The sequence below is a fragment of the Mirounga angustirostris genome, unplaced genomic scaffold (genome assembly GCF_029215605.1).
Source record: "Mirounga angustirostris isolate CCGP_5_RB_7025 unplaced genomic scaffold, mMirAng1.0.hap1 SCAF_3, whole genome shotgun sequence".
In the NCBI taxonomy this organism is placed as follows: Eukaryota; Metazoa; Chordata; class Mammalia; order Carnivora; family Phocidae; genus Mirounga; species Mirounga angustirostris.
Genome location: NW_026991711.1, coordinates 59,124,964 through 59,145,089, shown reverse-complemented (window position 1 = coordinate 59,145,089; position 20,126 = coordinate 59,124,964). Strand labels below are relative to the sequence as shown.

At 34.7% G+C, this 20,126-nt stretch overlaps 1 long non-coding RNA gene and 1 pseudogene across 1 annotated transcript in view; both read left to right on the top strand.

Moving 5' to 3' along the window:
* Positions 1–2,645, top strand: part of LOC123839696 (uncharacterized) — a 66,393-nt gene extending 63,748 nt beyond the window's left edge. Inside the window, exon 6 of the long non-coding RNA XR_010410015.1 lies at positions 336–2,645. This is a non-coding gene — a long non-coding RNA (uncharacterized LOC123839696). The remainder of the gene's footprint in view (positions 1–335) is intronic.
* A 5,357-nt stretch (positions 2,646–8,002) lies between these two features.
* LOC129045648 (ELAV-like protein 1) lies at positions 8,003–19,333 on the top strand (annotated as a pseudogene).
* Positions 19,334–20,126: the final 793 nt, after the last annotated feature.

The window sequence follows — 20,126 nt, the reverse complement described above, 5'->3', positions numbered from 1 at the left end:
TTGATAATCTTGTTATGTTTAGAATGATTCTATAAAAACAAGTACTAACTTTTCCAATGTCTGTGTATTAAAGAAATATATAATTGTGGGGTGCCTGGCTGGCTCAGTCAGAGGAACATGCAACTCTTGATCTTGGAGTCATGAGTTCGAGCCCCATGTTGGGTGTAGAACTTACATATAAACATTTAAAAAAAATAAAATCTTTTTAAAAATAGAGTAAAATAAAATAATATAATTGCAATGTAATAATTGTGTTGAATGCCATCAAGAGTTTATTGAAAGAGCTTATATAGAGGGGCGCCTGGGTGGCTCAGTCATTAAACGTCTGCTTTCAGCTCCCGTCATGGTCCCAGGGTCCTGGGATCGAGCCCCGCATCGGGCTCCCTGCTCCGCGGGAAGCCTGCTTCTCCCTCTCTCACTCCCCCTGCTTGTGTTCCCTCTCTTGCTGTGTCTGTCAAATAAATAAAATCTTTTAAAAAAAAAAAGAGCTTATATAGAATCAAACTTATTTTATTGCATATTTATATCCAATGTAAATACTGAAATTTTTACTTAAATATTCATTTTCCCTTTGTTTCTCTAATGAAATGAAATTGAAGATATTTGCTTATCTTACAGATAAGTGTACATTTATAAAATATACATTCTGAACAGAACTTAGAAGACAGTTTTTAGTAGTGTTTCTAAATATTTCCTTATAAAGGAAGGGGGAACTATCAAAACATGTAAATTAAATTCCTGAAATCCCAGGACCCTGAGGTCAAGACCTGAGCCAAAGGCAGCCAGCCACTTAACCGACTGAGCCACCCAAGCGCCCCAGGAAAATGTTTTCTTTATTTTCTTTTTATTTTGTTATTTTATTAAGTCATTAAACTAAAAATTAATGTTCAGGATAAGACAGGCGTGTTTAGGGGCGCCTGGGTGGCTCAGTCGTTGGGCGTCTGCCTTTGGCTCAGGTCTAGATCCCAGCGTCCTGGGATCGAGCCCCGCCCCGCATCGGGCTCCCTGCTCCGCGGGGAAGCCTGCTTCTACCTCTCTCACTCCCCCTGCTTGTGTTCCCTCTCTCACTGCGTCTCTCTGTCAAATAAATAAAATCTTAAAAAAAAAAAAAAAAAAGACAGGCGTGTTTATGTAGTGTACCACACTTCTGGTCTTTTCTACAAGGACTATCTTAACCTTTTCAACTGTAACCAAGCAGAAAATCTACAAAATAAATGCAGTTCTTAATGAATCATTTCCAATTATTATTGTCTCTTTTAGAAACTCTAAAAGTATTTCAGATGTAAATTAAAGAATTGTATTTGAGGATCTTCTGTTTAAATTCTAATCTGAAGGTAAAGAAAATATATAAGATAAAGCTTTCATTTTTAAGAACAGTTTTTCCCCCAAATAAGGAAGCAGCATACCATATATATGGTATTAGTATTAAATGCCAGCATTTACATGGAAATAAGTATTGCCTTGGTGCTTTGAAAAATCATTCATCAAGCTCTTAACCTGTTTTCCTTTATTTCAACTCTTTTGTGAAAGACTGTAACAAATAAATGATGATTTTTAATTCCACTAAAAGTATTCCAGGATTTAACATCTAAATGCTTAGAAATATTTATTGAATAAATTACAGAGTTTGTGCAGTATTTTCCAGAACAACTCAGGAATTAGATTTCCTTTTTCTGTTTTTTGTTTTCCTAAGTATATTTTGACTTAATTTTAGAAAATTATATTTAGTCTAATCTGCTTTCTAAATGACAGAGAGAAAACCTGGATTTTACATTTACTAGGTGAATCTTTATATCTGGATGCTCCAGATGTGAAGAAGGAATATTTGGGGCTATTACAGCTAAAGGAAAACTTTCTTCTTTTAATCCTGAGAATGGATTAAAGAAAAATTGAAATATTGGCGAAGTGAGAAACTATAGAAAACCTGTTATATTGAAATTTATCGTAACAGCATACAGCTTCTTTCCAGTCTCTTACTAAAGAAGAGGAAATGGCCTATCAGTACCTAATGAAACACACATTTTAGGTAATTCAGTGGAACTGGGAAGTTTTATTTGTATGAGTTAATACACTTCCATCTTTGTGTAATTTTGAACACATAAAGCGCAAATAGTTAAATAAAAGTTATACCCTTTATAACCTAAATTTGGCTATTTTACAAAGAAAAATAAGTATGGGTGTGTATTAAATTTTCATTTTTCCATCTTCTTTGGAAAATATCCTCATTTTTTTCATTCAGTCTCTTTTTAAGTTGATGCCAAATAATTTCAATATTGAGCATCTTAAATCTTTTACTTGGAATATGGATTGAGTTTGGAGCTAATTCAGAGGACTCAGGCAAGTATCCAGGAGGCAGCAAGAGGAATATTTTAATAGTTGAATAACTCAGTTTATATCCTATATTTAAATGGAGATCTCCTAAGATCACACATACAGATATGTGATGGTAGATACGAAAATTTGGCCTTAGACTAAATTCTATACTCAACCCTAAAGGTTTTCTTCAATCAATTATATATCCTTTTGGTTGTTACAGAATTACATGTTGTTTGTAAGCCACTAAGTATCATTATGGATACATGCCCAGGTTAGCCATAATTGGATAAGCAAGATTATACTTTCATAAACTGTGATCTCTAAGTTAATTATTTATTTATTTAGAAGTTGACATTCTAAATCAATTTTTTTTCCTTTTGCAGGTGGATATTACTATCCCTTATTCATCGAAAAAGTTTTAATTCTAAGTGTTTTTTCTCATTGAGTATTAACAAGGAGAAAAACTAATGTCCCAAACTTTTGAGATAGATTTGGCTCTAGTAAGTATTTAGACATATTATTTGCATATCTAGGAGAAGAAATGAGACCATCATCATTTCCAGCTAAAATTATTTTTCTTACCTCTGTCAAAGGATTTCTTGCAATTTCTGTCTTATTACTAATAACTTGAGCCCCTTTAATGCAGAACTAACTCACCAGAAATGTGAGTGTGTATGTTCTTGCCTTGTTTGTTTAAAAATATATCTCACAGATTTCTGATGTCTTTTTTTTTTTTAAGCTATATACAATGAAGAAAATATTGACAAAATAAATAAGTTTATACCTTTTATGTTAAAGTTACTGTGCAGGGTGACAAGTTAGTTGCCTTTTTTTTGCTTTATTATTACTGAAATTAAATTCAACATTTATAATTTCTATTTGGGTCTATTTCTTGATTACTAATACATGGAATTCATGCAAAAACTTTATGAGTAAAATACTTAAATTAGCGTATCAGTGATTATAGGTCCCCCTTAATTCTGTGAAACTTTGAATAATATATTTATTGTATTCTTGTGTTTGAACTTTTGTGTTTTGAAGAAATATAAACTACCCGGAAAATGTTGTTATTGTTTCTATTTATCATATGCTGTAGGATTAGATTTTAAGCAATTAAGCTTTTAAGCTACTTTTACACAAAATGTTACTCAGTCTGGTTAACTTGTTATTTAAAAGTATTTTGTATATCTTTGTTTTATAATTTAACCACCCACATGGATTATTCTATTAAAGAATATCTTTAGGAAGTGGTAGAAATTCTGAATCACCCCAGAGTTTGCTTATTTCCACATTTCATTATTTTATAATCTTTGGGAATGCTTATATTATAGCATTTCAGGGGTATAAGTTCTTATAGTACCACTAAAACTTTTTTCTTTTTTGTATTTAATGCATATGATAGTAAATTACAGGAGATTTTTTTGTTTCCCTGTCATCAATTAAAAATGCCATTTTAGCATGAAACAAACAGTGAAGAAGGGTATTTGTTGTCCTGTAGTATAAGTCAAGAAGGTTTAAGTACATCATTCCTTAAGAGAATTTTTAAATTGTAAAATAATTAATGCAGATTTTTATATTATTTAGTTTATATTTTCATGAATATCTTGTGGCAGTGTGAAAATGCTAATGTTTGACAGGGAGCATTAAAATTAGATTTGAAACATTATATATAGAGAGGTACAAATTTATTCTGTTTAAATTCTGAGGATCAACACCAAACAAAAATAAATTTCCACCCTCATAGAGCTTACAGTCTTGGGAGTGAGACATAGGTAATAGAATAGACAAAAAAAAACTGATAGGTACTATATGTGGTGTGTCAGATCTAAGTTCTATGTAGAAAAATAATGCAAGGAAGGGGAAAGAATGGAATAAAGGTGTTTAGAAGGCAGGAGAGAGATGTTTTTAAGTATTATAGTCAGAAAATGCTTCACGGAGATGATATTTAGTAAGACAACGATTTTTAAAATGATAAGGAGTAAACCATTAGGTATCTGGGAAAACAGCCTTTCAGGTAGATGAAATAACAACTACAAAGATTTTGAGGCTGAAGCATTTTTGGTGTGTACAAGGAACAGCAAGGTCTGGGTGGCCATGATTAAATATACAAGAAGGAGACTTGTAGCTCAGGGGATCGAAGAGTTTATAGGGGCTAGATTTTATGGCTGTTTAAGCTTTTAGCTTGCTCTACAGATTTAATTTTTCATACTTCTTTAAGAGAACCTTGACAGTGGTATGTGCTTCAGCCTATTTGACCTTTGTAGGTAGAACAATATTTACGAATCTGACTCAAGGTTTAGAACCTCCATCTGACACCATTTAGAATATAAACAAAATGTTTAAATAGTTGGTGAATAGGTACATGTGTAATGATCCGGTTTTTACAGATTGTGCTTTCATGGCTCTGAAGTTGTTTTCCACTTGATCAGTTTAGCTTGTCAATGCTAACGGCTCCAGGAGACACTGACCTTACTCATGTTTGTCATTTACCCAAAAGAATCACCGCCATCTTTGACTCCTCCCTTCTGGAATTGCTGCCATAATTAAGTATTTCATTATTTGTCACCTATTCTGTAGCATCTTATCTGAGAAGTTCTTTGCCTGTAATTGTTTCATTCGTTATTGTATATATCCCACTAATTTAATCTTCCTAAAACACTACCTTTGCTTATAGGATAAATTTAAACTCCTTAGCTTGTACCTCATGATCTTGCCCTTACTTTAAGTTTTTCTGTTTTTCTTCAAGGGAACTAGTCTTGATCCATCCAGTTTTTCTGTTTGCCTTTATTTATGCCATTTCACCCACCACAACTCTCCCCCAACTAATTCTTGTACATGCTTAAAAATGGGCCAGACTTTTTGTGTGTGGTAAATGTTTCCTTACTTTAACAATAAGACATTACCCCTCCTTCTTGTGGTATGAACAATTTATATCTGTAGTTCTTAACCTTTTTCTCTAACTTAACACACCTGAGGGACAGAACGCTTCATCATTAATTGTGCCTCATTTATTAATACATATTGACCTTTTAAATATATTAGCATATGAATAAAAATTTAAAATTTTATAAACAGAATGAAGAAAAGCAAATGGACTAAGATGCCCAGAACTTGAAAACATCAGCCTAAGTATCAGGTTCCAAAGTTTAAATACTAATTTTATGCTGATGAGTGATATAGTTGATTTTTTTCCTCTGTTATATGAAAAGCTCTTCCCCTCCCTCCCTCCTTTCCCCCGCTTCCCTCTCTCTCTTTCTCTCTATCTCACCTATAACTGAGTATGGACTAGCCATATACATTTCTAGGATTTTAGCATATTTAAAAGAATAATAAATTCTCTTTTAATTTTTCAATATTGTAAAAGCAATTAATAAATATACTCTTTTAAGAAGTAATCCATGTGTTTATTATAGTATTATTTATAATATTAAAAATTTGGAAGAGTTTTTAAAGTGTCCAGTAATAAAAGGCTGATTAACATGCTGAGTGGAATATTGTGCAGCTCTTTAATGTAATGAATATTTAATCAGCTAGAAAATTGTTCACGATTAAAGATATGTCAGATATTTTCAGACTCCTTAAACGAATACATTTGCTAAACTGTTATTACTGATTTATTGCAGGTGTAAGACAAATCTTATTAGGATGAGGGGGGTGGATCTTATTTTCATAATTACAAATAAGCATGTATCATTTTTGTGACTCAGGGAAAGGAAAGTTTGTTTTCTGAAAAGGAGAGAGAGAAATCCTTGAAAAATAAAAATTATTTGAACCAGACTTACAACCACATAATCAACCCCCTTTGGCAATCTGTAAATGGAAATCCTATGGGGTTCAGGATCTTTAGAAGTGATAATGAAGAATTAACTATCAGGGAAGAACTGAACAGGTAATTTCAAAACTCAGATAATTTTAAAATCAAGTGTAGGGAAGCAATCTATGTGTTCTCAAAGGCGTGTTGAAAAGAATTCAAGAATTTGTTGAGTGGTTTTGCTGTCATTTCTCCACTCCAGCCCCCCAAACCTCAAAAGGTAAGTATAAAAAAAAAGATAAATCTATTTTAATTTTGAAACCATATTAATGAACTATATAAAAAAAAAACAAATCTAGTTTATTTTATAGTTATAAATATTTAGCAGCAATTAAACTGACTTTCAGATCTAAAAATTAAGAATTTTCCTGTTTTGGGTCACCTGGCTGGCTCAGTTGGTAGAGCATGTGACTTGATTGATCTTGGGGTCATGAGTTCAAGCCCCACTTCAGGTGTAGAGCTTACTTTAAAAAAAAAGGGGGGGGGAATTTTCCTGTTTAAAAAGATTTGTCTTAATTTCTCCTAGCATAAAAGTAATACATAGGCATAGAAACCTTGGAAAAGGCAAAAAATTCTATTTAAAAATCACATTTTTACCATCCAGTAGCAACTTACTATTATTAGCCTCATTCCCTTTAGTTGCTTAATTTTTATTTCTTAATCCTATTCATAACTATGCCAGGGATAGAAATCTAGAGTATCTCCCTCTAGAAAAGAAAGATGGGATATGCTTCTAGCTAAGAAATTTCTTTACATTTATCTAAAATACACCTTAAACTACTAATTTTGTAATATGTTCCATAATATTTTACTGTAAAAATCCTTAAATTTTTTTATTAACTTTTTTCCTCAATATTAGTAAATTTGAACATATGAGAAGATACATCCTGTTGACCCTGTGGTTCCTCTACCACAGCTTCATGCCAGCCCCAAGGGTACCTTTACATAGTGTGAGAAGCGTTCTGAGGCAAGGGAGGTCATTGAAGTTTTTTTAGCAGGAGAGTAAGAAAAATAACCACCGAAGTATGTGTAGTGGCTCAAGATTTGCTCAAAGAGAAATCTAAGACTGGTATATTACAAGTTTCTTTCTTTTGTATCTCCACAACCATATCAAATTTATCAAAAAGCTGAGCTATTCTCAAATTGTGGAATTTGTATTTAATATTCAAAAAGCATTTACTATGGACATTTCAGTTCAAAATATGGCTAAATGTAAATATGACACAAATGTATGGATTCATAGTATATGACTTTTCTGTTACAGTGACCCATTTAGAATGTAAGCAAAAATGGTATGTCTCAACTTGTTTTTCTCACATGCAAATATTTTAGAACTTAACAAACTCTTAAGAACAGTAGTAATTTAGAAAGGGAGGTTTAGAACCTGAAAACAACTTGGCTAATAGAACAAAGAAAATATTTTGGGGGAAGTCTAAAAATCTTTATCTATGGGAGGGGTATTTGTCACCAAAACAGGCCTATGGTACAGATTTCAAGTCAGATTCTCTGTTGTGCCGTTTTTGTCAGCATTTTAGTGGTTTATTGCATCCTTTGAAAAAATAGGAAAAACACCCGAAAGTAAAGCCTTTGGTCCATAATAAATAAGCTATTGTACAATTTTTTCAAATTAGTGATCCTTAGATATGTTTACCTCTAAAACTCAAGGAATTGAGACCTTTAAAATGTGATGACTTATTCATTTTAGAAAGTGCTACATAGTTTTGCTCTGCAGGAAACATTTATGGTGGTTTTACTATACTTCCTATCTTCGTTATGAAACTAAATCCCCCTCACCACAAAAAAAAAAGAAAAGAGAATCCCTTTAATGTACTCGTCTTTTTTTTTTTTTTTTTTTTTTTTATTTGACAGCACAAGCAGGGGGAACAGCAGGCAGAGGGAGAAGCAGACTCCCCGCTGAGCAGGGAGCCCCATGTGGGGCTCAATCCCAGGACCCTGGGATCATGACCTGAGCCAAAGGCAGACACTTAACAACTGAGCCACCCAGGCGCCCCCTTTTTTCTTTTTTTTAAAGATTTTATTTATTTGTACTCCTACTTTCTTTTTCTTTTTTTTTTTTTTTTGTACTCTTATTCTCAAAAATACCAGAGGTTCCTGGATAGCCAAGTTGTATAATTTAATTTGGAATTTAGGTAAAGTTTGAACAAATTTCAAAACTAGCATGAAAATTCATTTATTTAGGTTAACCTATTATATGCTAATAAACACTTGTTCCCCCAAACCATTGTTGATTGGAAGTATTGGTGTGTATGGCTCATGTCAGGACACATGTAAAATACGGAAGTGAACCAACTAGAGTGCATTTAGAGAATTGAAAATGTCAATTTGTGTTCAAATGTCACAAGGAATGGTTGAAGGTATTGAGAAGCTTCCTTGAAAAGGAGAAGACAAGTAATCTTGAGACTTGTGTATTTTGTTTTGCACTGGAGGGCCAAACCAGGGAGATCAGGTTTCAGGGTTGCAAATACAGCTCCTTAAAACAAGCAAGGGCTCTCTACCAACTTTGAATGTATGCATTATGGAAGTGGCCTGCTTTACCAAGGACCTCAAAAGTGAAATGGGGATGGGGGAGTTTGTATGATTTAAAGATACTATTTGAAATGAAGAAAATGAATACATCATCTTAAATCCTTGCCATTAAAATGTAAGGGCATTTGTGCTAACAGGACAATTTTTGACTAAAGGAAATTACAGGGAAACATCGATTTTTTGTTTTGCTTTTGGACAGTTTTTACTGATAAACTTCTTTTTAACAGACCTGACACTAAGGAAGGTGCTCTAAGAAGTTCAAGATCAAGGTTTCCAGAAACATGTCACTTGTCTGAGAAAAATGAAATAAATGAAAATGTTAACTTATTAAATACTGGAGTTGGAACATAATATTTAAATACTAAAAGCTTTTATAAGTTGGCATTTGTTTTCAAGGATTACTTTTTGAAGGCTATTGGACAAATCCAACATAGAACTAGATTATTAAGTTTTCATTTTCCTCTTAAGACTTCCAAGGAGAGAAAAGTTAAAAAATTTAGATAAACCAATAGGAAGAAATCAATTCTACAGAAATTCTTAATTGAACAGTTTTGGTCTGAGATGAGTTATAGTGTCCAAGGTGGGGGGGGGGGTTCTTTGATGTTTATATTCTGTGGTGTTTGGATGTTGTAAGACTGAAAGGCCATAGCTTGGACTTAGAATTACACTCTTGAGATTCTCTTTTTGTAGTTACATATAGGAGAATCCAGCTTCAATTGGAGCTTTTCCTCTTGCCAGGCACATAGTAGGTGCTCAGATACTAATTAGATGGAGTGTTCCCAGGAGGATCAATATCACTCTAAAATTAGCAATGGGGTCTAGTTGAGTCTGGCATCAAATATGCAGGAAATAATTCTATAGTATCTTTGCCAGTTCTTTTGAGGCCAAATCATTGTGAGACAAACAATGTTATGGCTTGGCTAAGAAAATAATTTTTATGATATCTTTTAATGCAGGCTTCTTAGTTCTTACAGTTAAGTACTTTTTCCAACTACTCTGGTTCTCTTCCAAATTAGATAAGAGATTATGGATATGAAATATTGGAAATACAATAATGAACATCAGGGCGCCTGGGTGGCTCAGTTGGTTAAGTGACTGCCTTCGGTTCAGGTCATGATACCGGAGTCCTGAGATCAAGTACCACATCGGGCTCCCAGCTCAGCGGGGAGCCTGCTTCTCCCTCTGATCCTCTCCCCTCATGCTGTTTCTCTCTCTCTCTCTCAAATAAATAAAATCTTTAAAAAAAATAATAATAATAATGAACATCAGCCATGGCACAGTTTTTAAGGTGTATTTGCCTCTCTGGGAAATAAGCCAGTATTTTTTTTTTTTATTGTTTAAATGGTGGTTTTAGTGAAAATGGCCCAAATCAATCAAATTAACGTATTAAATACATACTAGGGTTGATTTTTTTTTTTTTAAGTGCATATAGAAACCACTCAAGCTTTAGGTACTATTAGTGGTAGAAATAACTGCTAATACATTGATTGTCCTTTGCCAGAAGCTTTTACATTTTATAACCCATTTAAGTTTCATAACCACCCGGTGAGGGAGGTACATCATTATCCCTGTGTTATAAGTAAAGAAACAGTTAGAGGGAAATAGTATGCCTAAAGCCACATAACTTGTAAAGGGATGGGGGCTGTCAGTTACTCAAGCTCAGGTGGTTTGATTGCAGAAATCATGCCCTTAGTAATTATATTTACAGCCTCTGCCCTATAGCTAATAAGACACAGAGGGACAAAATTAACAAATATTATGCCCTAAAATGCTAAAAATAATTGATACCTTAAAAATAGGTTTGTATGTGGAAATATTCTACCAAACACAAATTATCTCAAATATTCCATGATGGTACTACTGTCCAACTGCAAGGAGACATACTCTTAGAAGTGTATTTTGGTAACATTTGACATGGGGTGTGTTTATGTGTCCATGTCCTTCTGTATGTTTGTATGGTCCATTGATATACATGCAGATATATGAATTCAGTCAGCTTCAGTGTAATAGCATAGTCCTCCCCTGGGAGAAAACTGCTCCCACCTAACTGTCCAGAGTAAAGACTACACAATCTATATATTATACTTAGTTGTATTGTTTTTAAGGCATTAAAGCATCAAACATTGTCATCTCACTTAAACATGCTGTGTCTCTGAAAGCTCATCAAAATCTAAGAAAAACAGACCTTTTGTAACTAAAAGGCTGCGAACAAACTCTACAGTATAAATTGTGACTTGTTTTGGAGATTATCCCTAAACTATCAGACACTATTTTCTTAGTATTTCCTATCAGGGTTTTTTTCCCTATCAATTTAAAGAATTGGACTTCTGGCAGGGCTTAATAATAAACTTCATTCTGTCTCATAGAGCAATTCCAGCAAATCCTTACTTAGCATTTAGAAATATTCTCAGGTATTAGAAGGGTAACCTCCTCCCAGCCTGTCCACATACACGCACAGAAAATTAATAACTCCTTTTTCTGTACCATCATCCTTATAATAGTTTCATTAGTGTTTATGTTACATCATACTATTTCCTTATTTCTCTGCTGTTGGGCTGATAGCCTAACACGCTTGAGCCCAGAGACTATATCTTAACTCTGCTCATTTATGACTAATGTAGTAAATAGAATTGATGACCTCACGTAGCACTAAGTAATATGTTAGTTCCTTTATTATACAATACCTTGATACCAATATTAATATGGCTGCTCAAAGCAACTCACTAGTCAGCTAGACATTAGATCTTGCTTTTCGGTGGAATTCTCCCAAGCTCAACTAGGTCAAATCCATCTATAGGCCACCAGTATCACAATTTCACTAAAGGATCAGAAGGAAAAGATAAATTAGAAACATGAAATAGTGTTTGCCAGGTAATATAGTTTTATATGTGAAGTATGTCTATGTAAGGGCTCTTTCTCATTGAGATGAGGTACTAGTTAGGATAAAGAATTTCACAGAGCATGTTTTATCTCATAGGTAACAGACAAGAAAAACTTTGACAATATATCTGATGTAAGTCTTAAGAAAAATTGTCCCTAGCAGGCTGAAATGGATTCTCAGATGTTCTTGCTCAGATTTTACAAGAAAGCACTATGGAGGTCAGAATTTCGGTTAGCTTTTCTACCACCGCAAGATTCAGAGTTTGAAATATTAAGTACTTTAAAAAGTATTAAAATTATTTAATGGTCATTTTTTTTCACTTCATTGATATCTGAATCACCTGTAATTGATTGCTTAAGACAGCTTTAAAATCCAAGTCAACCTTGCTTCAGCCAATGAATTCATACAAGCTTGTATGTAAGAATCCGACCAAAACAGCCAAATCAAGAAACTTTATAACTGTCTTTACCACATTAAGAAATAGATGTTTTCACCTGCATCTTTACCTGACATCTGGGTGTGACTCCTTTACCTAGCACTGCATTTGTGTTCTTGCTGATCTCCCAAACCCTGCCTGCCTGAACCCCACAGTACCCAGCCTCTGAATCCTATCTACCTAAATCTATGACATTCAGATGCTTTGCTTTGCTCTGCATTGGGAAATCTTCTGGCTTCTGGCCTCTACTTTTGTTTGGGAGACCCAAGTATATCCCCAAACTAACTGAAGCTCATAATACCTTGCTTGCTGTACATAGCCTCTTGAATAGATTTCACATGGTAGTCTCTGTTGCTCTTCATAGTTAAGTCCTCCCAAACAAGACCTACCTTGTCAAATATTTGGGTGTTTTGTAGTTAAATGAATTCCTGATAATTCATTTAATTTGATAATTTACCTGACACATTTGCTACTCTAAAATTACTTTTAATAACTTTTCTAAAATTAACTGCTCACTTCCAGAGAGCAGTTCCTGAGATATCATTGTGTTACAGTAGGGTTTTGATAGCAAGATTCTAAATACAACACATGGCACAAAGAAAGCATAAGAATGATAAAATTAGAACCTCGTCTTCAATCCAGGCCTGCATAATAACCCCCTGCCCTTATCCTTGGGGGTATGTTCCAAGACTCCCAGTGGATGTGTGGAAACCACAGATAGTATTGAACCCTATACATACTATGTTTTTCCTATATATGCTATGTTTTTCATATATATACACAAAAATTACATTCATATATATGTATATATATACACACACCCCCATGGTAGAGTTTAATTTGTAAATTAGGTACAGTAAGAGATTAATAACAATAGCTATAATAAAATGGAACTATTATAACAATATACTGTAATAAGTTATGTGAATGTGGTCTCTCAAAATACCTTGTATTGTACTTCCCTTTATGATGATGTGAGATGATAAAATCCTTATGTGATGAGATGAAGTGAGGTCAATGATGTAGGCATTGTGACGTAGCATTAAGCTACTGTAGATCTGATGATTCATTAGAAGCGGGATCATCTTCTGGAGTGTGGTTGACAGCAGGTAACTGAAACCATGGAAAGCAAACTCAAGGATAAGGGGGACTACTGTAATTAGTAGCCATGGAGAGGTCTAAAGTGGCTGGAAACTACTTTTTCTGGCTAAGTTTACTTTTCATCTTGTTTCATTTCCTGTCTTAGTATGATAATCTTTTTATATGAAATTGTACTGTTTGCATTTTTATAATTTTAATTTATTCATGCATGGACTGTATAGTTTTAGTTTGTGATAGCTGATGTTATTTCAAGTAACAAAATTTCCTTACACATATAAGGACAACATTAAAATTAAGCTGAAAACATATCTCACATACTAGATACCCAGTAAGCATTTAATTAATATTGAATAAATAAATCTGATTTATTTCTCATGGGAGTTTTAAAAGGTAAGTCAGAATTTTTAGAATTCTGTTATGAACAAATCATCTTATAATTTTAGAACCTTCTCTGCGCATTCAAAATTTTTACTTTTAGTAGTCAATATTTTTGTATTTAATTTCTTACGGTTGAAAAGATGAAAGTTCTAGAAATAGTAAAATGAATTTTTTAGATTAATTCTTTTTAGACTATGCTTTTGGTTCTCTTGCTTCTATAGAAAATAATTTAAGCATCCCTAAAGAAATAGAATTAGTATTCATTTGAGAATTCATATAAGAATTAGGAGTAATCTGGAAAATCAGCTAATATAAATTAGAAATGAAAATATTCATTACATTGATGATTCTAGACATGCAAATCTGTAAGTTATTTTCTATGATTTTGTCTTTATTTTTAAGGTCTCAGACAATAAAACTTCCATCAGTTCATTCTCATTTAGTAATGCGTGTACAGCTATTCATTTATCCAACAAGTCACTTTGTTCAGAGGCACTTGCCTGTGATACCAGTCTCTTCAATGTCATCAAGATGCCATTTTATTCAGATAACAGTTGAGCATGTAAAAGAAACTAAAGATTTCCCACTGGTTTAGAAGACCATGAAATGAAGCAGAGCAAAATGTTATAATGGAATATAATAAATTCATATTTGTGAATATTATGCTAAAGAAGTGTTGAGGTAGCTTGGTCACTTTGCCAGAGGATTGACAATGTAAACAGAAGCTTAAACTCTTCCTATCGCCGGGCCCCAGGCCCGCCCGCTCGCGTCCACATTTAAAAAAAAAAATACAATATCTAATGGTTATGAAGACCACATGGCCAAAGACTGCAGGGATGATATCGGGAGAAGGAATTTAATTGTCAACTACCTCCCTCAGAACATGACCCAGGATGAGTTGCGGAGTCTGTTCAGCAGTATCGGTGAAGTCGAATCTGCAAAACTCATTCGGGATAAAGTAGCAGGGCACAGCTTGGGCTACGGCTTTGTGAACTACGTGACTGCCAAGGATGCGGAGAGAGCGATCAACACCCTGAATGGCCTGCGGCTCCAGTCAAAAACCATTAAGGTGTCCTACGCTCGCCCGAGCTCAGAGGTCATCAAAGACGCCAACCTGTACATCAGCGGGTTCCCGCGGACCATGACCCAGAAGGACGTGGAGGACATGTTCTCTTGGTTCGGGCCAATCAACTCCCGGGTCCTTGTGGATCAGACCACGGGTCTGTCCGGAGGGGTTGCGTTTATCCGGTTTGACAAACGGTCGGAGGCAGAAGAGGCAATTACTAGTTTCAGTGGTCCTAAACCCCCAGGTTCCTCCGAGCCCGTTACAGTGAAGTCTGCAGCCAACCCCAACCAGAACAAAAACGTGGCGCTGCTCTCCCAGCTGTACCACTCGCCCGCCAGACAGTTTGGAGGCCCCGTTCACCACCAGGCGCAGAGATTCAGGTTCTTCCCTATGGGTGTAGATCACATGAGTGGGCTTTCTGTGTCAACGTCCCGGGCAACGCATCTTCGGGCTGGTGCATCTTCATCTACAACCTCGGGCAGGACGCTGATGAGGGGATCCTCTGGCAAACGTTTGGCCCCTTTGGGGCAGTCACCAATGTGAAATGATTCGCGACTTCAACACCAACAAGTGCAAAGGCTTTGGCTTTGTGACTATGACAAATGATGAAGAAGCTGCCATGGCCATAGCGAGTCTGAACGGCTACCGCCTGGGGGACAAAATCTTACAGGTTTTCTTCAAAACCAATAAATCCCACAAATAACTCGCTCATGCTTTTTTTTTTTTTTCTTTTGTACGGAATAGATAATTAAGAGTGAAGAAGGGGGGGGAAACGTTAAGTGTGGTCATATTCAAATATTTAAAAATTGGCTGTGGTACTACTGGTTAGTTATGTGACTTATAACTAAGTTGCCATCTCTCTCCAGCCCTCCGTTTAAAATTGTAAGAGATTGAATTTGGCTCTGTCTTGTCCCATATTTTTAAAACCCTAAACAAAGTCAGCCTCCAGTATATCCATTTTGCAAATAATTCTTTATATTGACATATTACAAAAGCAAAGGAAAAAAGTTAAATCTTGTAGATTTATGTGGAAATTTTAATATCACCTTAGAATTTTGGAAATTATATGTTTAACTCTGCCATTATAGAAAAAATTGCTAGATTTGTTTCTCCTACCCTTCATCAAACCAACACCTTGACTCTATGAGATACAGTCAAAAAAAGAAAAACAATCCCCACTGGAACTTAGAGAAGGAGAAGCACTTGCTGCACTGTAAATGAAAAATAATGATAAAAATTTTAAAGTTATTCAGATAAAGCATTTAATTGAATTAATGGGACAATATGGAGTACTAGATGATTTAGTTAACTGAAGTTTACAATTACCCTAAACTTTTGTTTGAATATTTCTAAAACATAAAAAATTACAATATTTTAGTATATTGTCTAATCTTAATATTGTTAAATTTTATGAGTAAGGAATGATCAAGTCATATATTCTGTAATAATAGGTATAGAAGCTTTAAGAATTATGTTCAATGTGTTTTAAGCCATATAACCCAGAGGGTATTTGATTATAGGTTTTTCGTTTCGTTTTTTGGTGTTTTTTTTAAGATTTTATTTATTTATTTGACAGAGAGAGAGACAGCGAGAGAGGGAACACAAGCAGGGGGAGTGGGAGAGGGAGAAGCAGGCCTCCCGCGGAGCAGGGAGCCGATGCGGGGCTCGATCCCAGGACCCCGGGATCATGACCCAAGCCGAAGACAGATGCTTAACGAATGAGCCACCCAGGCGCCCCTGCAGTTTTTTTCTTGAGGTAGAGTACAAGAGACTAATTCAGATTAACTAAGGATTTGATTTGAAGAATTCCAATTTCCTTTAAGCAAAATTTCACTTTATTTCAAGCTGAACATTATTGTATTCATGATTTGATAACACACTTCAAGATGTACATTCTAAAGGATTTTAATTATAAAACTTTCAGTTATAATCTGTTGCTTGTAAGCAAGGTCATATATTTGTATATCTCTCCTACTGTCAGAAATTGGATCAGAAGGGATTGGATTACCAAGAATGGCCGCTGGTTTTGATCATGGTTATGTACATGTGGTAGAGTAGGACAGTTTTATTAATATGCAAATCTATTTTTGAATAGTGTGAAAATCTGAGTTGGTTGTAATTTGAGGCCTCAAATTCTATAAATGAGAGTAAATATAATTTTGAGTCATCAAAAATAGTTACTAAACGCTACTTTAAAATTTTTTAAATGTTGGGGTGCCTGGCTGGTTGAGTCAGTACAGCATGCAAATCTTGATCTTGGAGTCATGAGTTCAAGCCCCACATGTGGCATAGAGTTTACTTTAAAATTTTTTTAATTTTTAAAAATTTGTTAGCATTTTTCGTGTGATTTTTAAGGGCCTATTCAATGCCCACTATAGTCCTAAAAAGATTGTCACTGTCAGCAAAGAACTTTTAGCCTAGATGGAAATATTATACTCACATACAAGAAACAACTAGAAAATAGTGTAGTGTAAATTCTGTCAGGCAGACTTGAAGTTCAGTAGAAGCTCAAAGAAAATGTGGACTTAGACTCATCAAAGGAGACTTCTTAGGTGGAAGATGAGCTGGGCTTAAAGAATAGGTAGAATTAATTCAATGAAGTGAAGAAATCGGAGACTTTCAAGTTCAGGAAACATGAGTAAAGGCATCATCAAGTAGGAAGGAATAACACATATACTAGATCGAAAACAGAGACTGGTACTGGGGAATAGGTAGGGAAATGCATGTAACCATGTTTGAGATTCTTTTCTTTTGCCTAAAGTGCCCTAATTTCTAATAGAAAAAAACAAGAGTATTTGGATTGCCTGCGACCCTTCGAGAGCCAAAATGTGATGATTTGAAGGGGAGATAAAAACACAATTGGAAGGAAATCTAGGATTAAATTAGACAAGTTTACCCTAAATATTAGGGGGTGTATGGATTTTAACTCAGCAAATCAAGTGAGAAATCTTGAGGGGAAAGGATTTTATAGCCAATATTTTACTACCAGGGATATTTTTTGTTCTAGGTAAGATTGATCTTAATGCTATGAGAATGATTGTGAATTAATACCAAAGTACTGTTAAGCCAAATAGTAATACTCCTTTTCCAAATGCCTCTCTAATGTGCATCTAAGCCTTAGCTCAAGTTGTTTACTGTTAGAGTGTCCTTTCCCTCATCTTCACGTGTCTAAATCTTCTCAGGCTATTTACTCCTTGCATTAAATTTTCCCAGTTCATCTTTCCTCCTCAGCCAGAAATGCCATTTCTCTCTTTTGTGCTCTGACCTGACTTAGAACAATTAATAGATCCTGCTTTATAGACAGGGATTATCTTAACTCTTTATTGTATACTCCACAAACTTAACATAGTGGGTGCTTGATGAATGGCAATTGATTGCTGAAAATCAGCAATAATATCTTTATGATAAATTTATTCTAGAAAGGCTGAATACCAGCTAGATAAATACAGAAATGCCTAGGCTCCTTCCTGGTAATTTAAAAAGTTCTCCACCTTTTACTATGTTTACAGGGCTCCTTTGATTCTTTGCTACCTACTGACACTCATGCCTCAAGTCTTATTTATCTTAAAATGTCCTTTTTAAAAATTTTTTAATCAAAGCTGAAACCTGTGGGTAGGTTTATGAACAGTTAGAAGGCCCGTGAAATTTCAGTATCCCTCTGGAGGGCCATTGGTAATCTAATTGATCATCTAAAGCTTGTCAATGAAGTATAGTTTAATTGTTTTCTGTTGGCCTTTGTGTGTCTCTGAGGAGATGGAGATGATAGAATGAAAACTACTTATATTTAAAAATGCTTTTCAACAAACACCATTACCATAATCATAAAAAAACAAATGTCTTGAGCAGCTCCTGTGATTCTTTGAAGTGTATCTTTAAAGTAAATGGTATGCTTCTGAATCCCTCTGCTTACTGGAACCACCTCATTGAGTGAAATAGGTTTTCTGATTTTCTTGGATGATTGTGTAAAAGACTATCCACATCACACCAATGAAAGCTTTTTTTTTTTTTTTTGAAGCTCTACACCCATCACAGGGCTTGAACTCAGACCCTGAAATCAAGAGTCTCGTGCTTTACCGACGGAGCCAGCCAGTCGCACCCCAGAGAAAGCTTTTAGAAATCTAAGACAAAACTGTGGCTCAAATATGTAGCATTTGTTTTCTGCTAGGACATTTAAATCATATTTATAACGTGATAAGGATTTATTTTATGTACCCTTAGAGCTTTTATATAAAATATGATATTTCTGTCTTTTTCAGAACCTATATGTAAATTGCATTTTTTGAAAGATCTGTTGTTGCTGTTGAGTTTGATCTGGCTTTGAGGGTGGTTGATTTGTTATACTTAACATTTAACCAAAAGCCAGGATTTCAACCAGCAAATAAATAATGGTTTATATGACAAAGCAGTTTCCCCTCTGTATTGATTTGCTTTATGACCTGTTTTCTAGGCATGTATTTTGATACCACCACTGCCTCCACTCCAAAAGGTGAGAACTGACTATTGCATGTGTACCTAGACCATGTGGAGAAAGGACTGAGACTGGAAACAGAAAACAGACATTGTATAGAGCAGAGTGCCTGACAACAGCTCACTCTAGTAAAGGGCAATAAATGCCACACAAGATGATCTCTCATCACAAAACTGTAAGTAAATTTGGGGAAGTACAGGGGAATTGGACCGTTGTTCCTGCTGATTCAATTAAAAAAAGTCTTCATTTTATAATTTGTGGCCTGTATGCTGTAAATTAAGATGTACTGAACTGTTAAATAGTGGACTTTCCTAGTTTGTTGATAAGAATTTAAGGCAAAAGAAAGTGCAATATTCCCTGAAAAGTAAACTTGGGACCTTTACCTTGAGACCTGAGGCAAAGGTTACATGACTTTGAATAACTGGGTTAAAACTAAGTAATTGGGCCTTTGCCTGGAAAACAAATTAGAGAACTTTAATCTTGAAATAGCATGGAATAGGGAGACATTAGGGCCTCTTCCAACAAAATAATGGAAGTTGACAAAGTAATGGAATTTTTGGAAATTAAATATAGCAATACTATATACCATATAGAGAAGGATTCTGATATAAACTCTGGTGGCAAAGAAACTGGGCATGTGACTGTTACAGTAATCTAGGAGTAAAGAAAACCTGAACAGAATAATAGCATTGAGAATGGAGATGAGATAATAAATTTAAGATATTTCAAAAAAAATTGTAGAACACCATGATGAGTTGGATAAAAGGATGGTGTCAAAAATGATGTTTTCTATACTGGAAGACAATGGCAGTATCACTGAAAGAGGACAGTTAAGAGAAGTGAATGTGAGAAGGAAAGATGTTGTGTCCCGTTTTGGTAACATTGAATTTAAGATAATATCTAGGCATTCCATTTGAAATCCTTTAATTAAAGATCACTGAGTATACAGAAGGGGAATTCTATGTAAAAGTCAGGCTGAAAAGGTAAATTTGTCAGTTATCCTCATAAAGCTGATAAGAGTAGACAAGCGAACTAAAACTGTTAAGGACAATAGATCCCTTTCTTTTATTTATTTATTTATTTATTTATTTAAGATTTATTTATTAGAGGCGCCTGGGTGGC